Below are 26,484 nucleotides of genomic sequence, written 5' to 3' on the forward strand. Positions count from 1 at the left end.
AGGATGGGAGGAGGGAGAGGATCAGGAAAAATAACTAATGAATACCAAGCTTAATACCTGGGTGCTGAAATAATCTGTACAACAAACCCCCATGACACAAGTTTACCTATATAACAAACCTGCATATATACGCCTGAACTTAAAATGAAAGTTAAAAGAAATACTCAAGTTGTTTTTCTTTCTTGCTTAGACACTATTACAAAAAACAAAAAATTTACTGCTGAGGAACAAAAAGATTTAGTTATTGAAAAGACCGGTTTCCTGCTGCAGCTTCTCATAACACCCTCCCTTCATTTGTACCCTCCTCAGGGATCCCAGCAGCTAAGCCAGAACATTAACACTGATCATCCAGGCCTCCAGATCAAGATGGACATGGAGGATCCAAACAATTGCTAAATTGATAAAGAGTAGAGAAAAATGCTACAGAAACTAGTATTCAGAACAAATAGCCATCCGGGATAGAAATGTCCCTACTCAAAGATGAACAACACGATACCTAAACAATGATTCTGTAAAAAAAAAAAAAGAAGAAGAAGAAGGAATATTTAGCTGGGCATGGTAACACATGTCTTTAGTCCCAGCCACTCGGGAGGCAGAGACAGGAGGATCACTTGAGCCAAGAAGTTTGAGGCTGCAGTGGGCTATGATCATGCTACTGTATTCTAGCCTGCATGACAGAATGAGGCCTCATCTCCCCCAGCCCCCCAAAAAAGGAATGGAAAATGGTAATGAATTAAGAACTGTTTAGATAATTCTTAAGTCTAGAAAACCAAAGAAGCTTTTAGTTGGCAGCTACTTTGCATTCCCGAGGTAATCAAAGAAATAAAATGAAAGATGGTAGAATTAAATATACTGGGATGAATAGGAAATTAGAAGAGTTAAGTGAAAAATATTTGATAGAAATTATAGCATAGAATTTAAGGCAGTCTTAGAAGGAGAATTAAATCTATAGAATTATGATGATGGCATAGAGCATAGGTTTGCAGAAATCACCCAGAACAATAAGGAAAAGAATTAAAATAATTACCTCTTGAAATAAATAAGTACCTCTTGAAGCCTCTTGCTGTGTGGGCTCTGGGCTAACTGACACCAGGTAGCCATAAAATGCCATAAACTGGGCACCATAACTCGTACCCTATAGTTAAACAATGTATAACTATAAGTTAAAAAGAAATACTCAAATTGTTTTTCTTTCTTGCTTAGACACTATTAAAAAAAATTACCTCTGAGGAATAAAAAGATTTAGTTATTGAAAAGACCAGTTTCCTGCTGCAGCTTCTCATACCACTCTCCCTTCATTTGTACCCTCCAGGTATCTAAACAGTTCTTAATTAATTACTATTTTCCATTCCTTTTTTGGGGGGATGGGGTCTCATTCTGTCATGCAGGCTGGAGTGCAGTAGCATGATCATAGCCCACTGCAGCCTCAAACATTTCCTATTTGTTCTGGGTGATTTCTGCAAACCTATGCTCTATGCCATCATTGTAATTCTATAGATTTAATTCTGCTTCTAAGACTGCCTTAAATTCTATGCTACAATTTAGCACTAACCATTGTTATTTCTGAAAACCAGTGAGAATTTCTGTCAAAAAACTGCATCAGCCCACTCCTTGTTCTCTTTTGCCTTTAAAAACTTGCTTATAACTGGCCAGGCACCTCACAACTGTAATCCAGCACTTTGGGAGGCCAAGGTGGGTGGACCACTGAGGTCAGGAATTCGAGACCAACCTGGACAACACGGTGAAACCCTGTCTCTACTAAAAATACAAAAATTAGCCCCTCATGGTGGCGCATGCCTATAATCCCAGCTACTCAGGAGGCTAAGGCGGGAGGATCGCTTGAACCTGAAAGGCAGAGGTTCCAGTGAACTGATATCCCACTGCACTCCAGCCTGGGCAACAGAGCAAGACCTTGTCTCAAAAAAAAACTTGCTTATAACAAAAACTGAAGGGAGCATTCTCCAAGGCAACTTGGAGGTATATCCCAGGCTGCAGTCCTTAACCTTGCCCCAAATAAACTCTCTATGTTAATTTTGCCTGTTTATTTCTTTAGGTTGACGGAAGGAAGGTTTCTACCTAGACCTTAGGGGGCTCACTCTATATTGGCAAAAATTATCACCACCATCATTATCATCATCTCACAGCAAACGAGATTGTTACAACTCAGACATTTTGCATGAGTCTACTTGTTAGACAGGGTTAGGCTGTTTCTGCTAGGCGTTTTAAGGTCAAAAAACTATTGTTCCTGTAGTAAGTTTGATACTTGCTTACTTTGTGAGTTAAAGCTGTAACAGCTGACTACTGGTCTCCTCCAAACCCCTACACATATATTACTATGAGCTTGTCTTTATCATGAAGCATCTAATTTTGGGGTCTAGACAAGTGACCACGGTGAGGCCTGAGAAAAACACCTGGGCCTCATCCTCCTTGGACTGGCTGTGCCTCTTGTCCATACTGGAAGAGATTAGATCCTCCAGGAATTGTCCTGAGCTCTGCGTCTGACACATAATTAAAATTGCCTACCTCCTAGATTTTTACTAAAAATAAGGGTTACTAAGAGTAAACATTACAAAATTATATACAAACATTGTATATAATTAAAACTACTGAATACAGGAGAAATAATTCTGTATACAAAGTGTATAGAAAAAGTAGAATATGTTTTTGGTTTTTAAAAAGTTACAAGAAGGCATAAAAAATGTGTGTTGTGGGAAGTCAGGGACCCCAAACCAAGGGACCAGCTGGAGCCACGGCAGAGGAACATAAATTGTGAAGATTTCATGGACATTTATCAGTCCCCAAATAATACTTTTATAATTTCTTACGCCTGTCTTACTTTAATCTCTTAATCCTGTTATCTTCGTAAGCTGAGGATGTATGTCACCTCAGGACCACTGCAATAATTGTGTTAACTGTACAAATTGATTGTAAAACATGTGTGTTTGAACAATATGAAATCAGTGCCCCTTGAAAAAGAACAGAGCAACTGCGATTTTTAGGGAACAAGAGAAGACAACCATAAGGTCTGACTGCCTGAGGGGTTGGGCAAAAAGAGCCATATTTTTCTTCTTGCAGAGAGCCTATAAATGGACATGCAAGTAGGGAAGATACCGCTAAATTCTTTTCCTAGCAAGGAATATTAATATTAATACCCTGGGAAAGGAATGCATTCCTGGGGGGAGGTCTATAAACGGCCGCTCTGGGAATGTCTGTCTTATGCAGTTGAGATAAGGACTAAGATATGCCCTGGTCTCCTGCAGTACCCTCAGGCTTATTAGAATGGGAAAAACTCCGCCCTGGTAAATTTGTGGTCAAACTGGTTCTCTGCTCTCGAACCCTGTTTTCTGTTGTTTAAGATATTTATCAAGACAATATGTGCACCACTGAACATAGACCCTTATCAGTAGTTCTGCTTTTGCCCTTTGCCTTGTGATCTTCATTGGACCCTTATCAGTAGTTCTCCTTTTTGCCCTTTGAAGCATGTGATCTACTCCCTGTTCTTACACCCCCTCCGCTTTTGAAACCCTTAATAAAAAACTTGCTGATTTGAGGCTCAGGTGGGCATCACGGTCCAACTGATACGTGATGTCACCCCCGGCGGCCCAGCTGTAAAATTCCTCTCTTTGTACCCTTTCTCTTTATTTCTCAGCCGGCCAACACTTATGGAAAATAGAAAATGAAATATAGGGGGCAGTTTCCCCCAATAAATGTGATTTTTTGTTAAAAGGAAAGTAATTTTGTCTAATTTAGAGGATTTTATAAGTTGCAAATTGAAGGGAAAAATGACAAAACTAAAGGTATATAAAAAGTTAAGAAAAGAATGAGGCCAGGTGCAGTGGCTCACACCTGTAATCCCATACTTAGGGAGGCCAAGGTGGACAGATCACCTGCATGTTCTGTGTGTGTATCTCAGAACTTAAAGTAAAATAAAAAAAAATAAGAAAAAAAAGGAATTGAAGTTGACTTTATAGAACTGATAAAAATCCCCTTGGAAAAACTGGGCTGGAACCTGTCTACATGGTTTCTTTACAAGGTTCCTGGCCTGCGGTAAGTAAAGAATGATAGGATCAGAAACCTCAAGTAATTCTGGGACCTCAAAGAGGAATTCACCCAATTCATACAAGTATTACAGGAACAGTTTGATGACAAATCCTTGGCTTCGTTAGCCTCAGGAGGCTTTCGAAAGTCTTATCTGATATTCCTTATAAAAAGTTCCAGAAAACCCAATTTAAAAAGACCATATGTGGCCAATCACTATTTTTGCCACACTTCATGCAAACAATCAGGCCAAGTAAAGTAAGACTAGGACTTACTTTTCAAATAAATTGTACTATGATTTTTCATTGGTAGAAACAGAGGACTGGAGGAAAATTATGTTTCAGAAGAAAACTTTAATATATCAGTTATTAGATCTGTTATTAGATTCTAGATTCTAGCCTTGTCCACTGTTTTTGAGTTTTTATTATTTGCATACAATTTGGACTGAATAGTGAACTTTTTACTGGCTCCAAACTAATGTTTACAATTTTTTTTACTTAAAATCACTAAAATTAAAACTGCTTTTTCCTAAAGCCTTTTAAGCTAAAACTAGATAACTTGATAAAAAAAAAACTTTGAAAAATCATTACAGCAACTTCATGTATGAGCAGCCTTTGTGCCTGCTGGTGTACAGACTACTCAGAAAGTTCACTGGAACACCTGATGCAAACTGCAAACCAGAAAAAAAATCTGTCAGATTGCCACTGTCTGCTCTCACTTCATCAGAAGATGCTTCAAGCCCAATATCTAAAAGTCTTCTCAACTGGTTTCCCTCTGGACTCAGAAACTAAGTTTATAGTTTGTTCTAACCATTAGCCTTTGTTTTTCTTTTGTTTCCATAGGAATGCTTCTTATTAAATAACTGACTGCTCAAATCATAGAGAGGCCTGACTGTGGTGGAAGCCCATCTGCAACACTGCTGCCTGCAATGAGACACAACTATTAACTATGTAATTGGACTACCTTATCCTCAGGACTGAGAGGCTGGTTCAATGGATTATGAAACAATCCACCAACCCCATATCTGGACCGTAAAACTTTTTGGGGAAGTTTCAGACTGGGGAATGTAGGGGCTCAGAAAACAATATCCTAAAATGAAGGCCTCAGAAGCAGCCTCAGAAGCAAAAGCTTTTTACTGACCTTCTCCTACCTTCCTGTCTCTCAGAACAATTCTCCCACAAGGCTATCCATAGAAACTAGAATCCCTCTTCTCCAAGGCAGGTCACAGAAACCAGAACCCCTTCCTGAAAACCAACCGTAAAACCTAAAAATATTAATCTAACTTTCCCTTTGTCTTTCTGTATAAAAACTGACCATAAAAAATTATCTGACATACCTTGTTTGACTGTAGCTCATAAGACTTCCATTTCAGAGGGCCCTGCCCCATACCCAGAAAAAAAAAAAAGCAGCTCAGAGAGGCCGGGAATAATCTAGACAGACAGATCTTGCTGGGGTCCCCCACTCAGTCCATTAGCCTTAGATCATACTTTTTTTTTTCCAATTATATTCCCACAAAGCTGTCCATACTTTCACCTAAGCATAAAAATGGAAAATTTCCCCATATCTAGTGGTTTTCATTGTGGAGGCTCCCATGTATACATGTTAAATAGATTTGTATGCCTTTTCTCCAATTAATCTGCCTTGTGCAAGTTGATTTTTCAGCAAAACTTCAGAGGGCCAAGGAGAAAGTTTCTTGGCCCCTACATATGTATATGTCACACGTCTTTATGTGTGTGTGTGTGTGTGTGTGTGTGTGTGTGTGTGTGTGTGTGTAAATCTGTAAGTTCATGCTGGTACCTCCAATTTCAATCCAACACTACAGGGTTTATTTTATCCAAGATTACCAGATAAAATGCAGGATGCCCAGTTAAATTAGAATTTCAGATAACAAATAACTAAAAGTATAAATCTGTCCCAAATAGTTTCCTGTATTTTTATTTGCTAAATTTGGCAACCCCGATTCTAGCTGTCTCCATTTGCATATTCCCAACAGTAAGAGATCTGACTCCCATTATCCTCAATGCATTTCTCAGTCCTCCAAGACATAGCAAATCGCTTAAAACAGCCCCATCCCCTCCTTGTCCACAGGCCTTGATCCCTGCTTGGCTTGCCTATTTCATTCTGGGCCGCTAATGGTTTTCAATGATGCATAGATGAGGAGAAGGAAGAAAGAAAGTAGTTTTAAAGAATGAGTGTGGTAAAGGAAGGGAAACATGATAACTAAAGTAGTAAGCAACCCCAAATCTCAACAACTTCCCCCAACAAATATTTACTCTTGCTTGCAGGTCTTCAGGTGGGCTGCACTTCTGCTGGGCTCAGCTGAGCTCTGATGGGCTACTTGTGTCTTCTCATTCCATGTCCCAAGGTGAAGGGGCAGCTACCTTCAGGGGGTTCTTGTGCCAGGGGACAGAAGCTCCAGGGACAAGCCAAACTCATGGTGTTTCTTAAACCTCTGATCAAAACTGGCCACTGTTCCTTCCATCTGCACTGCATTGGTCAAAACAACCCCATGGCAAAGCCCAAAGTCAATAGGGTAGGAAAGGAAAGTACACCCTGCCTGCTACAAAATACAACTAAGTGGGGAAGTGGATAAATAATTGAGAACAATAATGCAATCTATCACCATTGCAAATTAAATAAAAACAAACATAACCAACATAACAATCATACATAAAGAATAAAGCATCAATGCAAAAACAAAACAAAACCCCTCATACTGAATCAAAAACTGAAACTCAACTGAATTCTGTATAAAAGAAAAACACGTAAAATAAAATGACTCAGGATGCTTGAAAGAGAAAGAATAATTGTAAAAAGAGCAAAGAAGCTGTGATTATTGTCTGAAAATTTGACCGCATATCCCTGTGCAGTTAATCAAGCAATTACTTAATCTAAAAGTCAAAGGGGTCTCCTCCCCAACAAACCAAGTTCCAAACTTCAAATCCCTCTTTTAAAAAAGTTCCAACCCACACCTAGCAGTAATAGAAATTACAGATGAGAGAGAGAAGACAGAGGTATATACTATATAGAGATTGTATCAATATCTTCTTGTGACATTTACAAAAATGGAACCATATTATACTACAGAGAAAACCTCAATAAATTCCAACGAATAAGTGTTATTCAGACCGTATTCACTGACCACAACAGAAAAAAAAAGCAGATACAAATAGATTAATGTTATAGAAAGAAACAAGGAATGAGACCCACTCCTGAGAGATTAAGCCATTCAAATTTCACTGGTAAAGGGAAAAAAGCAAAACTACACTTGTAGAATATTTGAGAGAATTACAATAATGGGAACACTACATATATATAATAAAGCTGGCATTTCTAATTAAAGAGGAAAAGATGTTGGAACAATTAGCTGGCCTTCTGGGAGAAAATAAGTAATTTTTTTTTTCCTTTACTGCATAATTCTTTAAGCTAGATGAATTCCAGATGGATTAAAAATTAAAACATAAAGAAGGGAATTCATACTTAGCCATAGATTTTTTTATACATTTTAGGGGTGGCCAAGACCTTTTATTATGTTGAACCAAAGGCAGAAACTAAATAGGTAATATTGGCGTATTACACACCACTGAAATGTAAAGTTCTGAAGAGAAAACAAAATGGCTAAAAGAAATTAAATTCTGAGACAGATACTGCTAAAATTTTAAAACAAAATGTTTAATAGCCCTAATATGCTAAAATGATCATATAAGTCCATATGAAAATATTGAAACCCAACCAGAAAAAAATGCAAATTACATAAACACTTTAGAAGTGAAAAAAATTAAAATATGCAGTAAGTATATAAAGAGATGTTTGGCCTGGATAGTAGTAATATGTGTTTAAGTCTACATGGCCATGTGTATCGATATATAGGAAAATGTCTGGAAAGATAGACACTAAAATGTTAACAAGATTATCAAAAGATTATCTATTATGAATGTTATAGCTGCTACAGGTAATAATCCCAGATAATGAGGCCCCAATAATCGTTGCAAAGTTTAGGGATCCCAGTTTTATTTTTCAGGTACAAAGCAGGGGCCCCATAATAAATGTAGAGCCCTGAGCAATCTTCTCCACATATTCTATAAACCAGGGACAGAAAGAAAAATACTGCATGATCTAATTTATATGTTGAATCTGAAAATACTGAATCTGAAAAAAAATCTATGGCTAAGTATGAAATAGAGAATAGAATGAGGGTTGGCGGGATGGGGAATGGAGAGATATGGATCAAAAGTTAGAAAGTTTTAGTTAGATGGGAAGACTAAGTTTTAGTGATCTGCTGCATAGCATAGTGACCATAGTTAATAATAATGTACTGTATATTTCAAAATCACTCAAAGAGTAGATTTCAAATGTTCTCACTACAAACAAAATAAGTATGTGAGGTGATGGATATGTTAATTAGCTTGATATAATCATTCCACAGTGTATACATCTATCAAAACATCACATTGTACCTTGTAAATATACACAATAACTACTTGTCAAATAAAGTAAACATTTAAAAAATAAATTTTAAAATAAGAGTAGAGCTGTTTATGCAGCATCTAAGCCTTGAGTAGCAATTCCTGCTCAACAAATTTTCATGGGGCACTTTCTAATACCAGGCATGAGGGGAGATGAAGAGGAACAAGATAGGGCCCCTCTCTTCATGGAGCCCACAGCCTCACAGAAAGGTGCAGTGAATACACAATGTGAAGTGTGCAACGACAGGCCCAGAAGGGAAGAGGGTGTGAGGGAGAGTGACCAGCTATCTCATTTTACCTGGGCCTGAAGGGACATGGGACTTACTTTCAGTGCTAAAACCAAGAAGTCCTGCCCAAACCAGGACAAAATGATCACCCCAGAGTGAGGACTGGGACAGCTTCCAAGCTCAGGTTCATCCTAAGTGGGGTTCTCAAAGATAACTGGGCATATTTGTAAGAGACAGAAGTCCTGCCCCATGGTTTCGTCCTTGCCCAGGTCTTTGTTGGGAAGGCAAAAGATTGTGTGGGAGAACAGAATCGGGTTTACAGCAGGTCATTTTCCGCTTTTGGGGTTACCAAAGCCCTTTCAGAAATGGGATGAAAATGGATTTTATCCTTGATAGAGTCCTCGAATCCTGCTTCCTATAAAGAAGCTGGGCCAGGTGTGGTGGCTCACTCCTATAATCCCAACACTTTGGGAGGCCAAGGCAGGCTGATCACGAGGTCAAGAGATCGAGACCGTCCTGGCCAACATGGAGAAACCCCATCTCTAGTAAAAATACAAAAATTAGCTGGGTATGGTGGCATGTGCCTGTAGTCCTAGCTACTTGGGAAGCTGAGGCAGGAGAATCACTTGAACCCAGGAGGCAGAGGTTGCAGTGAGCCAGGATCATGCCACTGCACTCCAGCCTGGTGACAGAGCAAGACTCTGTCTCAAAAAAAAAAAAAAAAAAAAAAAAATGCCGAGCCAGGCATTGTCTGTGATGGATGGGCCTGCTGGTCCTCTCGGAGGATATCAGGTGTAAGTCCCCCATGCTGCACAACTGCATGGACAGCAGCTGTCCCTGTTATGAGTTAGGTAGGATGCCCTTCAGGTCCTGCAGGATATTGAGGCCTTCTTTCCTGCAATCTGGGGGAGTTTCCTGGAAAAGCCCCACAAGACACTACAATTCAACTCTGAGTAACCCATTCATCCTTGCCCATGGAGGGGTCCTCTATTTGCAGAGAAATAAAGACAAAGCAAGTTCCTCCACTCTGTGCCTCTGGAGAAGAGAACAGATTGACGTAAGAACCAGGAGTGATTCAAGGCCAAGCAAAAGCCAGGGAGGCAATTAAGCACCAGCTGGTGGTGACCAGTTCAGTAGGTGATCTGAGCAGAGTTCGAGTAGACAGTGAGTCACAGGACGAGGGCCTCATGGGGGACTCCAGGAGAGTTACAACGTAGCCAGCTCTACAGAAAGCAGGGAGAGAGAGACAGCTGGCCACAAGGTATGAGGGCTCCACTGTGTTCCCAGGGCTCCATGACACCGTATTCACCCAGCGCTGCTACTGATGCACGATACGGACAGGGACGTGCATCCCGGACATCTTGAAGAGGCCACTCGGCCTCTGACCATTACACTCTGACCACAGGGTTACTGAAAGGGTAAAGTGCGCTCCTATCTTTTCTGTTTCTAAAGGACAAACAAATTCAGTGATGTTCAAGCCTTTTTTGCCAAGTCCTTCCTCATCCCAGCATGCCTACCACACTAACACTTACCAAAATTACGGTAAGTTCACTATTCTCGAAAGAGAGCTCTGGCATTTCTATGCCTTCCTCTGAGACTCATCTTCCTGTGATCAGAGAGGACAATGACGTCCCCTCACTTCTAAGTGGACAGTGCAATTCCCTGGGAATACCAGAAAGCAACAGGTCAGAGTTCCTAGCATAGGAAAAGGATCCCCTGGGATATATTTCAATAGCTACAATAGCATCCCTCCCCCCACCCAGCCAAATCAAGCCAAGATTTGCTTACACATTGTTGAAGAGAACAGAGGTGAAGAGCAGTGTGTACTGAGGCACACTTAGGGACTTCTCTAAAATATACTGCAGCCATCTGCCAGGCCAGGTGGTTCCAGCATGGCCCAGATCAGCCTCCTAAATACCTGCTATCAGCAAACCACTGAATGTGCTCCATCCCTCCTGAGATATACTCTGCTCTAGGGCTTTTCGAAATGGGTCCTTTGTAATACTAATGCCCTGAGATTCCCTCCACCAAAAAGGGCTTCTTGGCTACATGAGCCTGGGCAAAGGGCCTGCTGGGCCCCCTGCTCTGATCCCAAGGGAGGCTCCCCAGCTGCGGCCCAGCTGCGCTCCTTGTCTTTCAGGGGAAGGAGGTGGCAATGACACACTGTGACCGCTCTCCGGTATTTTCATGTGAGGGACCTGTGTACGTTTCCTGAAAATACACTCTCAGTCAGGGTCCAGCAAGAAAGAGGACCCAACTCGGAAGGTTCCAGAGGCTTTAGCCACTGACGGGACTATTTGCAGAGCCGTGGGAGGAGTGAAGGGAACGCCCAAAGAGAGGTTGAGGCACCTGGAAATTAGCAGCCGTGGGAAGCCTTGGCCACCCTAGGTCAAGGGCAGGGGGAGGAGAGAGCTTCCCCCTCCCCCTCCCCCTCCTCCCGACTGGGGTCTGGAGCCACGGGGAGGGGCTGCTCATGGGAGGTGGGGTCGGTCGGAGCAGGACCGGGCTCCAGAGCAGGACCGGGCTCCGGAGCAGGACCAAAAAGGGAGGGAGGTGGGTATGGAAGAGAAGGGTGCAAGGTGCACGTGGCACCCCCTACAGCAGCGAATCTCCTGGGTCCAGAGCTGGGAGGGAAGACGTGGGTGTGGGACGTGCCGGAGCTAGGATGTAGCCAGCATGGACTAACCAGAGCAGAGCTTATGCATCAGCAACAAAGAAGCAAAGCATGAAAAGTGTGCCGTTTCCCCGTGAGACTTTTAAAAGTTGTTTTCTTTTGATGTCTTAAGAATAAAGGGAGAGGGGACCTACTCCTAAGCGTCCTAAATGAGGTAAGAATGTTGAGTTTTGCTGTCACCCTTGTGGTCTGCAATTTCTTTCCTGAGGAAAGCAGTGAGAAGCATTGAGACCACATTTCCCTTTTTAGAACGGTTGCCCTTTTGTGCTGGCAGGGACATGGCTGCAGGCAGAAGGCACCTCTCTGTCATCCTTCCCTAAAGACAGTGAACTGAGCCAGTTCTGGGCCCTGAACACTTCTGAGAGCCAAAGGCTTTATTCACCTTCAGCCAGAGGCAATAATACCCTGGTGGTATTTAGCACTGCATCATATCGGAAACAAAAAAATCCAGTCTCTTTCAGTTCGTTTCTATCTCTGGATGTCTTGAAATTTACATTTCATTGCAATAAGAAAAAAGAAATCAAAAGAGAGCCTGCCTCAGAGAGGAGAGTTACGCCTAATTTTGATGGATCATGAAATATCCCTTCTTGGAGATCTAAAAGATACATCATTAAAATCTCTAAGTAGTCCCCCAGAAAGAAACCTGTTTAGCTCTGCTTAATCCAAGATTTCCCACACTTACGTGAAACTAGAACGCATTTTTTTTAATCCAAGTACCCTTTGGAAAGTACTGTGATCTTCTGTAAGCCATATTTCTACAGTCTATGTTTAGCAGGAGACTTAACAGTGCAGTAATTTTTTCAGACAACTGAAGAGTAGAGCTAATAAGATGATGCTCAACGCAGAAAGGAAAAGTTATCAGCAGGCAAACTTACCAGAAAGGATAAGATTGGCCTCACAGCCTGCTAAAAAAAGAAAGAGTTTGGTAACCTGCATTCTGTCCACCTGCATTTAGGATGACAGAGACACACCCACTCATGCCAAGAAGTAGCTTGCCTGATCCTAACAAGAAAGACCTCTAAAAGAAATTTGAGACAGATGTGGGAAAAGCAGAGAAAAACGGCACTTTAGGAAGCCGTGGTGCCAACAGCTTTTCAGAGGTGGCTGCCATAAAATTGAGAGGTGACAGCGTGCTGGCAGTCCTCACAGCCCTCAATTGCTCTCAGCACCTCCTCTGCCTGGGCTCCCACTTTGGCGGCACTTGAGGAGCCCTTCAGCCCACCGCTGCACTGTGGGAGCCCTTTTCTGGGCTGGCCAAGGAGGGAGCCAGCTCCCTCGGCTTGCAGGGAGGTGTGGAGGGAGAGGCGCCAGCGGGAACCGGGGCTGCGTGCAGCGCTCGCAGGCCAGCTGGAGTTCCGGGTGGGCGTGGGCTTGGCGGGCCCGCACTCGGAGCAGCCGGTCGGCCCTGCCGGCCCCGGGCAATGAGGGGCTTAGCACCCAGGTCAGCGGCTGCGGAGGGTGTACTGGGTCCCCCAGCAGTGCCAGCCCACCAGCGCTGCCCTCGATTTCTCACCGGGCCTTGGCTGCCTTCCCACGGGGCAGGGCTCGGGACCTGCAGCCCGCCATGCCTGAGCCTCCCACCCACTCCATGGGCTCCTGTGCGGCCCGAGCCTCCCCAACGAGCGCCACTCCTGCTCCAGGGCGCTCAGTCCCATCAACCACCCAACGGCTGAGGAGCGCGAGCGCGCGCCGCCGGCCTGGCGGGCAGCTCCACCTGCAGCCCCAGTGCGGAATCCACTGGGTGAAGCCAGCTGGGCTCCTGAGTCTGGTGGAGATGTGGAGAACTTTTATGTCTAGCTCAGGGATTGTAAACACACCAATCAGCACCCTGTGTCTAGCTGGAGGTTTGTGGATGTACCAATCGACACTCTGTGTCTGGCTGCTCTGGTGGGGCCTTGGAGAACCTTTTGGTGGATACTCTGTATCTAACTGATCTGATGGGGTCGTGGAGGACTTTTATGTCTAGCTCAGGGATGGTAAACGCACCAATCGGCGCCCTGTCAAAACAGACCACTTGGCTCTACCAATCAGCAGGACGTGGGTGGGGCCAGATAAGAGAATAAAAGCAGGCTGCCCGAGCCAGCAGTGGCAACCTGCTTGGGTCCTCTTCCACACTGTGGAAGCTCTTTACAATAAATGTTGCTACTGCTCACTCTGGGTCCACACTGCTTTTATGAGCTGTAACACTCACCGCGAAGGTCTGCAGCTTCACTCCTGAGCCAGCGAGACCACGAACCCACCAGAAGGAAGAAACTCCAAACACATCCGAACATCAGAAGGAACAAACTCCGGACACGCCGCCTTTAGAACTGTAACACTCACCGTGAGGGTCTGTGGCTTCATTCTTGAAGTCAGTGAGACCAAGAACCCACCAATTCTGGACACAAAATGGTGTGTGGTGTACAGCAAGGCTGTTTACCGACAGGAGCAAAACACGAGTGGGTGGCAGCAGGGGGCAAGGACGCCTGAGGAGGGCCATGACCAAGGGAGAGCCTGAACATCCAGGATCAGGGTTTTAAATCTGATTTCAGGAAAAACGGAGAGCCATAGAGGCTTTGGAGAATCCTGAAAATGAAGATACTGTGCGCTGCAGTGCACAGAATAGCTGGAAGAGGACCAGATAGATTTCAGAGCACCAGTGAGGAGATTATACAAGTCCTCATGAAAGAAGACTGACAGCAAAACTATGACTGTGACCTTGGAGCTAGAGAGGCAGGGATGGATCTCAGAAGTAACAAAGCTAGAAACTTTATGTCTTACTGGTAAATTGTTACAAGGGACTAAGGAAACAAGGGAATTGAAAATGAACTAGATTTATGAGCCTGGTATGGAATGAGCCTTTAGACTATAACCTACCCCAGCTTGAATTTCTTGGCAATTCTTCCTCTCCATCTTAGTGCTTCATTATACTCTGGGTCAGCTGGCTTCTATGCTTTAACACCTTCTGTGCTCATCAACGCCAATGCCAGAAACAAAAGCGGCCGGGTAAAGAAAGTATAGCCAGAAATAATAGAAACTCAATGAGAAAGGAAGTCTGGAATGAATTCTTTGGAGCTACAAGAAAATCAAAAGGAGGCCTCAAGATAACCTTACAAAAACCAAACTAAAAGTCAGTTGTATCCCACGATCTGGGGTCCAGACTCCTTCCAGGACCTCAGAACTGAGCTTCACAGCAACCCTGTCTCCACTTTGGAGACTGAAAAGCTCAGCTGTCATTCTAAATGACCCTGAAATACATTGGTGCACAAGTGGATGATGTTTAAATAATCCTCTGACCATGCCCAAAGAACATCTCTTTCCATGACAGCATCTCACAAGCACATTCTGATGCCGCCTAAACTCAATATCATCATAGAATCTAAGAAGCATTAACTCAAGTTCAGCTTCATACTCAAAAACATGGAGGCTGACCTCAGCTGGATAAGGCAGGAGAAGTACCTGTCCTGGTGCCTCAATCATTATTGTACCAACACATCTTCATTATTAGCCCAAAGTCCTTTCATCCACCAAATTGTTGGCATTCACCTGGCCATCCTCCTGGTGGCCCAAACTCAAAAGCTGGTGGTCATCTTTGACCTCTCCCTCTTCTTCGTTCAAGTTTTGTTAGTTCCGTATCCACAATGTTACTGACAAGTGTTTTCTCTTTTCTGTTTTCACGGAGCACATCTTGAAAATTTAGGCTCCCATCATTTCCATCATGTTCTATTGCTGCGGCACCCCAAAATTCTTTATATGACCTGCTTCTTGTCCCCCAAGTCAACTATGCAGCCAGAGTAGCTACCTAAAGCAAGGGTAAGGCCAAGCATGTCTGGCTCAACCATAATTGCTTGATTCCAAAATGTTCAAAGCCCCCTTTGCACAAGATATATTTGTATGGTATTAAATGTTACCATTTCGTGTGCCAACATAGTGCTCTCAACATATTATTGAAAGACATATCCCCCCTTTGACCTCCCCTTCACCACAAATATACTTCTATCATTTCCTATTTGGCTTGATGACATTATTTGTATACCATATGGCTTTTTCAAAAATTTAAGAACTCACAAGTAGAGAATTATTATTATCTCTACCTGTCAAAAATCTTGCCAACATCAAAGCTAGAGCCCTTCTCAAATGCCATAGATTCCCAGGCACTTCTGCTAAATCCCTTTTGTTAGAAGTAATTTCTCTCTCTTTTGACCTCTATGGAAGGTTTCAACACAATCTGCATTGTATTAGAGTTAATTACATTCCTATCTCATCTCCCCTATTTGAACATAAGCCCCCTGAGGGCCAAAACAGTGCCTTACTCATCCTTACAGCCTCATGTCTCTTAGCTTAGTGCACTGCTCGACAAATCTTTACTGTTTCATGCTCAAATAAACAAACAGTCTTAGTTAGAACCTACATCCCTTAGCAAACTGGAAATAAATGGAGAATATGGAACATCAATGGGAGGCATCACTCCAGCTGCTGCTCCAACACTGTTAATTACACAATACTTTTATTGAGCAATTCAGTGGTAATTCCTGCCACTATTCCTCCTTAATAAGATCCATTGTGCACCATAAAATAGTAACTGGGACACAGTTTGTATTCCACATGCATCACATTTCTTTTTAGCAGGTTCTTCCATATCCATAATCTCATCATTATTACTATTACCCTCAGAAGGCAGTTGACTTGCATTAATCATTCCTGCTGCCATTCCCTTGCCAGATTTTCTGTAGTTTTATTGTGCTTTTGGACATTTTAATTAACTTGAAAAATTAATTTTAAAATCTCACCTTATTAATGCTCTGCTCCCTTGGAAATCCCTCCTTCTTGTTTATTATCACTGACCATTTGAAGATGAGGTCATTAGTGATTAAAGCTGCAGACAACTTCCACGCCCATCCTGCTGCAGATTCTGTGCTATTTTTAAACAGGATGTGAATAATAACTCCAACTTTTAAGCAGGTGGGGAGGGAGTTCTGTTGCTTAGGGAGTTAAAAGACATAATTTCAATTATGCCATAACATTTACTCCACAACTACTGCTCTCTACAGAAGCTCAACAACGTTCGTTTATTAATACCATCTACAGAGTTAAGTTTTGTTTTACCCAGTTGACAAACTGAAATGAGTAAGGCACCAGATTTGGTGACTCAAGAACACTGACACAAAGCCAAATAAGCAAGATGTGTCTGGTAAAACTAACTGGTTGATTCTCGATGCTCTATCTGGACCCTAGGAAAAATCACGGGATGGTCATTGAACAACATGAGTTCTTCATTTTCTAAACAAGAAAGGCAGCTTCTCACAGGCTAACTCCAATCGTTTGATAGTGGCTGCTTGAGCATCATAATGAGAGTGTGAGGTTGTATTGGAACCTGTCAGAAAGTGTGTCCTTATCAGTGAGAGCTGCCTGCTATTTGGATGGGATTAGTGAATGACAGCAGCATATCTGCCTTCCCCATTATAAAGACTTGATACCCTTTTAATATAGTTTACAGTAGTGATTCTGCAATAACTTCTAATTATGAGGATTTACTCTTAATTTTAGAAAAAGGGCAGACTCATATATCCCTTATTTGTAGTGTCTGTTGATACAGAAAATATCTGACAAAAAGCTAGTATGGGTTCAGTAATTATTTTACAGGAATCCTTGTTTTATAGATATTAACTACTTCTCCATTTAGAACACATGGTTCACATGTGTGCAAGATATATTATTTACTGGGTTTACAGACATTTCTTGATATGCCTATGTATTTGCACCCTCCTTGTCTAAACTCTGTCAGCCCCCTCCCAACCCTTCCCCTGTGGCCAGGGCTCAGGTGCCCACAAAGGACGAAACCACTAATTTTAGTCATACAACTGAAGAAATGAATATTCAAACCAAAACACTCGCACAAATGTCTAACTTTGAACATTTTCAAAATGGGGCTTATTTTTGCTACAATTATATTTGAAGAATAATAGAAAAATAGAGAACTACTCTGTCTACCTGCCTGCAGTCTAAGCTAAACATAGCAAGCTATCTAATGTACCTGTTGATTGGAAGGAGCAGACACCCAATAAAGCTAGTTTATTACAAGGATATTTTAGGAATACAGAGTAATAAGATGAGATCAATTTGCAAACAGTATAGCCTGTAATTCAAATTCCTGTTATGTCATTTACTGGCTGGCATTCTCAAGTAACTCACCTACCATCTCAGAGCCTTCACTTATAAAATGGAAATAATATAAGTGTCTCGATCATAAGGGTATTGAAACTATTAGATGCACGTCAAGAAATTTGCCTAGTGCTTGGAACATAGTAAGTACTTAATAGATGTTAGCCAGTAATAGCAACAACAATAGCAATAGAGGTAGTGGTAGAAGCATAGTTGGGCCCCATGGGAACTATGTGAGCTCAAATCTCCAAATCTCCAAGTCTGTCTTTCAGAGGCTGCAGAGTCTCTTGTCAACCTGCTCAATTCTCTTTGCTGCAGATTGTCTTGCTCTTAGCTTCCTAGTTTCTGCTGTTCTGTAATTTTGCCTGACTATAGCTAAAATGATGCCCTGCAACTAGAATAGAGGATCCATGAGAACAGGTGTTTGAGCTGCTTTTTTCCCCTATTGCCCCATACAATGATGGGCACTTATTAGGCCCTCAATCAATCAATATTTGTGAGAAGTGTGGGTTGTCATGGCACCCACTCTTAATACAACTGTATGTGGTCTTATTAGTACCAGTAACCCAGCACCATCTTAATGACCCGGTCTCTGTTTTCAATTACATATCCCAAGAAAAAGGATATGATTGGCCCTAATATGGGTCCAGTGTCCATTGTAATCAACTCAGCAGGGGTCAAGGAGGCAAAGTTACATATAACTGCCCACTCTAGAGTAAATTCTTCAAGAAGGGAACGGAAATAAGTACAGCATTAGACTATCTTTTTTTTTACATAGCATAAAAATTCAAAGGAGAGACAATTCAGGACTGGCAAGGGGGATTAAGGACGGCTTCATGGACTAAGTGGTATTTCAGGTGGGTTTTAGAGGATGGATGAGGGTTTGATGGGGAATTGGTTTATATTTTTAACACTTTTTAATTTTTGCTTAGTATTTTACAGTGAGAAAAGACACACTCTATCATTCTAATACAATTTTTGCTGAATATCTATTAGTACTATGTGCAAAGCTCTGTAGTGAACACTGCAAGATATGCAAAGACATATAAGCAGATTCTGCTTTCAGGATATTGCTGTTGGTTGAGGAGGGAAGACCTAGACACAGGAAAACAATAGCTGAGTTCAGGGTCTGAAGAAAACTCGTTAGGCTAGAGCAAAAGTAGAGCTTGGCTTCCTGGAGGAGGTGAGACTTGTGCTGAGCATTGAGCTTAGCATGAGTAGGCAGAGTGAATGAAGGAGGAAAATGTGGCAGGTACTCTTCACGGCATACAGAAACTCCATTCCCAACCTACTTCTTCCTAACTCCATTAAAGTGATTGAAAAGCTACACACTCATTTCCAAGCATCCCTTGGAGCTCAGGGGGACATAGGATTTCTGGTCAATAAGTGGAAGGCAATGTGGGTTTTGCTCTCCTAATAAAGAGACAGTCATCACTGGAGCCCTTACTTCTGACCTGAACAAGAATGTGATGCCTAAGACTGCAGTAATGTTCCTGCCACAGTGAGAGTCTTTGTATGAGAAAAGTGAGCTCCCTTAAACAATCCCAGGCACAGAAAGTTAAGGAAACCTCCCTACCAGCCTTTACAGCTTTCTTTGGATAATTCGTCAGAATTTTTCCTTATGATCCTATATGTTTAATTGTTTCATTTCCAAATTTAGATCCAGACTTTGCTTTGCTTTTCTAAATAAATTAATATGATCCTCAAACTGTCACCTGGTATTTCATTTATGATTTACTGAAAATAGATTCAGTCCTCTCAAAGTGTCTCCCTCACCAAGTCAATGCATATTCTCTATCAAGGCGTAGTCCTCAAGTGCTCTTTGGGGATGAGCACTCTGCTCATGACTCATTAACTTTTTTTCTAAGTATGAAAGATTTTTAAGGAAGAAATGAATAGGTGGAAATGCCTTATTAACTTCGAGGAGGAGACACAAGAATGTCTAAATCTGGCTCAATATATGGAAAATCAGCCATGGTTTCAGTATTTGATGACAACCCATCACCTTGATAGGCTGACTTCATCTTTGTCTCCAGATTCAATGAACTGAGCAAAGTGAGAATTTTAATAGAAACAAAAAATGATCTCCATGGCTAGCAGCCTTCTGCTTTTTAAGGGTACTAATAGTCTCTGTCTTCAGATGCTAAGTATGTAAGAGCTGGTATTATTTCACAAGACAAGAATAAGGGGAGGTGGCTTAGAAAATAAATGAAATTTGGCTGGGTGCAGTGGCTCACACCTGTAATCCCAGCACTTTGGGAGGCCAAGGTGAGTGGATCACTTATGGTCACTTGAGGAGTTCAAGACCAGCCTGGCCAAAATGGCGAAACCCCGTCTCTACTAAAAATACAAAAATTAGCTGGGCATGGTGGCACATACCTGTAATTCCAGCTACTCGGGAGGCTGAGGCAGAGGAATCACTTGAACCTGGGAGGTGGAGGTTGCAGTGAGTTGAGATTGCACCACTGTACTCCGGCCTGGGCCACAGAACAAGACTCTGATAAAAAAAAGAAAAAAAAAGAAATTCACTTGGAAATTTTTACACAGATAGGGTCACTGCTACTTTTCAGTTAATTCAACTAGAAGAGACTGAATATTTGTGCCTCCTCCCCCCATCAAATTCATAGGTTGAACCTTAATCCTCAAGGTGAGAGTATTTGGAGGTGAGGCCTTTGGGAAGTGATTAGGTCATGAGGGTGGAACCTTCATGCATGGGATTAGTGCCCTTATAAAAGAGACACCAAAGAGCTCCCTCACCCTGCCACCACATGAAGACACAATGAGACATGAGCCATATATGAGCCAGGAAACATCCCTCACTATACACCAAGTCTGCTGGTGCCTTGATCTTGGACTTCCCAGCCTCCAGAACTGTGAGAAATACTTTTCTGTTGCTTGTAAGCCACCATGACTGTGGTATTCTGTGATAGTTATCCAAATTGACTAAGACATCAACATATATTTTTAACTACATAATCAGGGTTAGGACCCAGAGTTTAATGACCTCTCTAACTCAGAACAAGCAGGAAAGTTGTTCTGGAGATACACCCTTCCCTAAGTACTTCACAGGTGCTAGAGGAAGTGACATGCTGCTGAGGCTGTGGCTGAGACCCAGCCAGGTGGGCCAGGCTCAGTGTTGAAGGGTTTGGGGCCTGTTTCAGGCAGTGAATTGGTCCTATCCATGTGTGTACACTAGCGGAATGGAAGAGTTCTGGAGTCAGACACCAGCTCCTCCATGTCCTAACTATGTGACCCTGAATCACATTACATAACCTCTGTGCAGGTAATGGGGCTTTCTCATCTGTAATATACAGTTGTGAGGATAAATTGCTATCATGCATCTAAAATGATTAGTTCAGTGCCTAGCACATAATAAGAACCCAACAAATATTAGCTTTTTATATTGCTATTATTATTTTTACCACCAGTAGTTTCAAAAGGAATCCCTAATGCCCAGAAGGCACTTGGTAGGTACTAAACAAACAAACAAAGGAAGAACAATGGGACAATTGACAAAAGGTACTACGTGATTCACTGTGGATTCAATGGATTCTGGGGTAAATCATTTTCTTTCAGCCTCATCTCGCTTTGAAAATATGTGTTCATTTTCAAATCAATCTCAGTCTTACAATCTGTAGATTTTTAAAATATGTTTCTGGAAGAAAATTCCTTTAGATGGACAAAATATTACAAATGTTAGTGTTTGACAAATAACTGGTTACTTAGAAATGGGAAGCAGTGCTTATTAATCCTCATTGCAGGGAGATCTGTTTAAGGTTCTCATTTGATTTGTTGAAAGGCTGAGAACTCAGGTTGTTATATTCACCAAGAAAGGATAGCTCTTACGGAGCACATTAGAAATTGGATATGCAGCTTCCCTTTTAAATGGCTGTTGAGACCTTCTCGAATAAAAGAAGAAAGAGAGGAGCTGCCCAGCTTGTCCATCTCACAGCAGGTCAGGTGTGGGAGGAGTTCTTTGAAAGAGAAGCTATTTAGAACCATTTACGAACTCAGAGTGAGTAAACAGATGTGGGGAAAAGGTAATTAACACCAGCATCCTAGGTAGAAGCAAAGGCCAAGCTGGTGGAAAGGATCAGACAGTGACAAAAATGACCCAGGAAAACTAACAGACAGGAGCACCATAGATATTCTGGTCTTGGCTCAAAGCAAACATTAAGCCAGCAGCCAGAAATTAACTATTCTTGTGTATTTTTTAAAACATGTCACCCAAGTATTATGCAGATTATACACAGAAAAATGAAGCAAAGAAATGTATGTGCTGTTATCTAAAGTAAAGTACCTTAAGGTTCAATGGGGCACACTTGTGCTTTTAGCCTGGTGTCATTCTCGAGACTTGGATCTCCTTGTTCAGTTCATCTCTTCTGTCTCCCAATCGAGCCCACCCTAGAAGCCAGCCTTTTAGCCTTTGGCTCAAGCCAATTCAGAATGTATTTTTCTGTTACCACTGAAATACAGCCTTGAACTTCATCTATGTCAAGACCATCTTCTAGGACAAAATGCATGGCATATTCAAGAAATGGCAATGACTGGGCCTGGTAGCTCCCAACACTTTTGGAGGTTGAGATGGGAGGATCACCTGAGCCCAGGAGTTCAAGACCAGCCTGGACAACACAGTGAAATCCCTTCTCTACAAAAAAATTTAAAAAGTAGCCAGGCATGGTGGTGTGCACCTGTAGTCCCAGCAACTCAGGAGGCTAAGTGGGAGAATCTCTCTTTTTTTTTTTTTTGGCTTTAAGTTTCAGGATACATGTGCAGAATGTGCAGGTTTGTTATGTAGGTATACATGTGCCATGCTGATTTGCTGTACCTATCAACCCTTCATCTAGGTTTTAAGCCCCACATGCATTAGGTATTTGTCCTAATGCTCTCCCTTCCCTTACCCTCAACCCACCAACAGGCCCCAGTGTGTGATGTTTCCCTCCCTGTGTCCATGTGTTCTCATTGCTTGACTGAGGTGAGAGGTGAGAGAATCTCTTAAGACCAGGAATTCAAGGATGCGGTGAGCTATGACCGTGCCACTGCACTCCAACCTGAGCAACAGAGTGAGACTCAGTTTTTTAAAAGAAAAAAATATGGCAAGTATACCAGGATGAGCTGAGTGCACAGTGCCCAGAAAGGGACAGTAGGTAGTGAGGCTGGAAGGGAAGGTTTGGTCCAAGTGGTGGAGCTCATGAAGCCATGCTAAGGAGTTTAACCACAGGTCATAGGCACGAGTGAGGCCTGGTCTCTGCAGCAATGGAGGGTCTCTGTGCTAGATGCTCCTTTCTAGAATTCACTTAGTGACTCTATAGTTTGCATGTAAGGCTTTGTTTAAAGTTTGTTTTTTTATGTTTTTTAATGTGGTATCCAATTTCAAAAATAATCGAATGACATTTTTACCTTGTATTATTAAATATTTTATAATAATGCTGCCCTTATCCACATGCTTGCCTCCTAAGAAAGACACATTTTTAGTTTGTACCCTAATTGCTCACCTAGTTGACTCTTCTTTTATTGCCTCCCTCATTTTGACAAGAAAATATTCTTTTCTGTAAAATTCCACACTGCTCCCCTCTCCACCATACAGATTCTCCTCTGTTTTATTGCTAGTGCTATTCCTTGATCTCTACTGCCTGTCTTCATGATTGTCTTTCTCTCTAGGCCAATAATCTCTCTCGTTCTCATGAGGGAAGTGTCACAGCTATCCAGGTTCCTGGACTTCCAAGACCTTCCATCCTAGGGATTATCACTACTGAGAAGCTTTTGAGTGTCACAGTTCAGTATTTTGAGAAAAAGAATCTGATTGGCTCAGCGTGAGTCAGGGGTCTACCTCCTGTCCAGTCAGATTAGAGGAGCTGGGCCATCTGGCAGACACAAGCCAGGAAGCCCCCTCTTCAAGCCAGGACTGTGGGGCACTTCCAAAGACAGGAGCACAGGCTGGTCACAAACCGCAAGCTTGCCTACTTCATGTTCCTTCTTCAAACATGAATGCTTTTCTTATGGGGGAAGTTTCGTGGAAGCTAAAGAACTAATAAAGAAAAAGAAACCCATTAACACAATTTGATTCTAACTGCTTTGTCACTGATTGCGGTTTAATTCTGGATGGGTTGTTATTCTTAGTTAACCGGGAAGAAAAGATATAACAGTTTAGAGTAAATGAGGAGATAGAACATAATTCACATTTTTTTTATTAAAGTCTCTAGGCCTGAGTTAAAATGATAACACCAGGAAGAAGAGTATGTTTTGAAAAGCAACTCAGTTTATCATATATGTAATCAAGATATTAGGATTTCCATACTTCTTAAGATCTAGACGCCATGGCCTCACTCCCATTTCATGCTTGTAAAAAGTCCAAAGTCTACTCAGGATTCCTGTGGATTCTTAACCACCTTTGTCTCCAGGCTTCTGCTTTCACTGATTAGTGCAGGTTATGGATCAATGCACCACCTGTATCTGCTGCCCATATCCCTTCCTTTCACACTGCATTCAATTCAGATGTTGACTCTGCTTCTTTCTGTCCTCCCACCAAATCAGAAACAACTCGTGTAAGCAATAGTAGACTGCAGTGAAGAGAAAGAGGGTGGCACCCCCAAACCACGACCCTCCTACAGCAGGCCCTGCAGGTGCTCAGCCCAGAGAGACAGGGCTCTGCCTTGAGTTTAGCAGCAGCCTCCAGAGAAGGGGAAGCTGGAAATGGAGAAGTGAAGGCTGGGAAATGGCCAGGCCTGTGGATGCCATTCAGCAGAAGCCAAGAAGGGAGGAAATCAGATGGAGGGGCCTCCAGGGTTATTGACATCAGACATCTGGAAATCAGGAGAGCAACATAGCAATAGGAAACCCAGGCTAGGGTTAGACCTAGCCAAAACTCTTTAAACCATCCCCTTCCTGGCTGACTGTTCTCTATAAAGCATTCTATACAATGCCCATGGCATACTGAAGCCCAAAGGCCAAGAGGCTACACACTGTAGTAGCTAAACACCTAGCAAGAGTCAGTGTGTTTGTCCCTAGACCTGTTTATATCATGTACATGTATAGCACGTGACTTACAAGTGGGGAAATAAGTAGCACTAGTGTTTCTGTAAAGACTAAATTGAACTCTATGGAAAGACATGTTAATACAAATAACCAAAAACTTGGTGTCAAATAAGCATAAGGAAAGTTGCTTGTAAAAGACGAAAAAATAAAAATCAAAAACATTCTGAACCCAAACTTCTTTTTTTTTCAAATTTCAATCTATATAGCCTTTAATTTGTGCATTTGTGATAATTTATGACTGCAAAAAACACTTGTTTTTTTAGAATGACATAGTGAAAGGCACATTTCATTTGAATGCATAGTGTACCATTCTAAAATATCCAAATTTCTTTACAAAGTGCTTGAGCAGTCACATACACATACAGTAATAGCAAAATATATTTACACTCTATAAAGCTTAAAATTTTAAATCTGACTAATATATATATATATTTTAAACTACAAAAAATTAGTGCTTTCTTCAGCTTAATTGTGTAAATAGACCCTGCCTTCTAATTTTTTTAGTGATTTGACTTCAATTAAAAAAAATTCTGTACACTGTGTAGTTACAAAATGCTGTCAGTTTTTAATGCTAAAAGCCTATTTTAGACATTACTTTCTTTGCTATTTGAGAACCGAAAAAGTGAGCAGACTGTACCTCAAAAGTATATAGTGTTTTTTTTTAATGTTGTATTAACACTGTTTAAATTAAAGCCAGACAATTAAGCTAAGTTCCTCTATTGTCCTTTGCCAAGGAAATTAACTGGCATTTTAAAATAACTTTAAACCACATATTGTTCCCCCTTTCTATAAGATTTTCTCCCAAAGGATCTTGGGTAATAAGCAATTTGGAAGGTAATATAAATGATCTCTGGACAATTTTAATTGTTCTCAGAGTACAATGAAAAGATGCTAAAACATCCCAGCAAATATTTATAAATGTTTTTAGCTCAACTCTCCATAAATCAGTGTGCTTTTTCGTGTTTCTCATAAGATTTACACCTGAACAATTTTTCAGAGATGAGCTCACTGTGATTAAATAGTTAATTCAGTATGGTTACTTAACAGCTTGCTATTCCTGAGGTATAATGACCCTAACATGCTAAGCACAGGATCAAAGATGCTACTACTAAACTAAGAAAAAACAATAAAGTCATAGATTAGGAGAAAAAAAATATAAAATCAAACCAAACCAAAACAAACAAAAAACTACAGGCAAGTGGAAAGTCATGGTTTGCAAAAAGACAACCCTAGAAGAGTATAAAAAGCCACAGACGGATCCTTTGAAGAGTTGTACAAAATATTTCATCAAATTATTTTTGAGACTTTTGAGGTACAGCTTTAGTGTTATAATTCTTTTTTTATAAAATATAGACTGTTTTATCAAAAATATTTATACATTCTGTTACAATATATTGCTTTTGCCCTCAATAACTGCCAATATAAAGTCTGGATCCAGTGGCCTAAAATGTACAAATGCACTTAATGTAAATGCTGGAGTTTGAGGTGTCTGCTTGGCCACTGTACAAAAGTGATGAAGTGGTAAAATTAAATAATAAGCCTACAACATAGAATACATTAAAACTTGCACATATACATGTTCACAGCATGTATACAATGATAATCCCTACGGTTTAATCAAGTTATACTTCCCTTCTATAGCAGACACAAAACCAAGGTGAACTAGGTTGGCAGATGTAGAGTACTATCAAAAAAGGGGCAATCGGTTCACTGATTCTGGAAGATATGACTAAACATACTGAGCATCTAGACTTTGGGAATGCATACAGGTAACAATATCTCGGTTCAGCTGATTAAAAGTCATCATTCTTAACATCTTAAGTAAATGCCGATCTTGTTTGTTTCAGCACTATTTAATAAACAAAAAAAATTGTTTGGCAAGCAGCTCTGTTGGAAAGCTATA

The 26,484-nt window shown here is 41.5% G+C and overlaps 1 long non-coding RNA gene across 1 annotated transcript in view; it reads right to left on the reverse strand.

Moving 5' to 3' along the window:
- Positions 1-16,256, reverse strand: part of LOC115834688 — a 32,513-nt gene extending 16,257 nt beyond the window's left edge. The window contains exon 1 of the long non-coding RNA XR_004029574.1: positions 16,175-16,256. This is a non-coding gene — a long non-coding RNA (uncharacterized LOC115834688). The remainder of the gene's footprint in view (positions 1-16,174) is intronic.
- Between the last annotated feature and the right edge of the window lie 10,228 nt (positions 16,257-26,484).

The sequence above is a fragment of the Nomascus leucogenys genome, chromosome 4 (assembly GCF_006542625.1).
Source record: "Nomascus leucogenys isolate Asia chromosome 4, Asia_NLE_v1, whole genome shotgun sequence".
NCBI classification, from domain to species: domain Eukaryota; kingdom Metazoa; phylum Chordata; class Mammalia; order Primates; family Hylobatidae; genus Nomascus; species Nomascus leucogenys.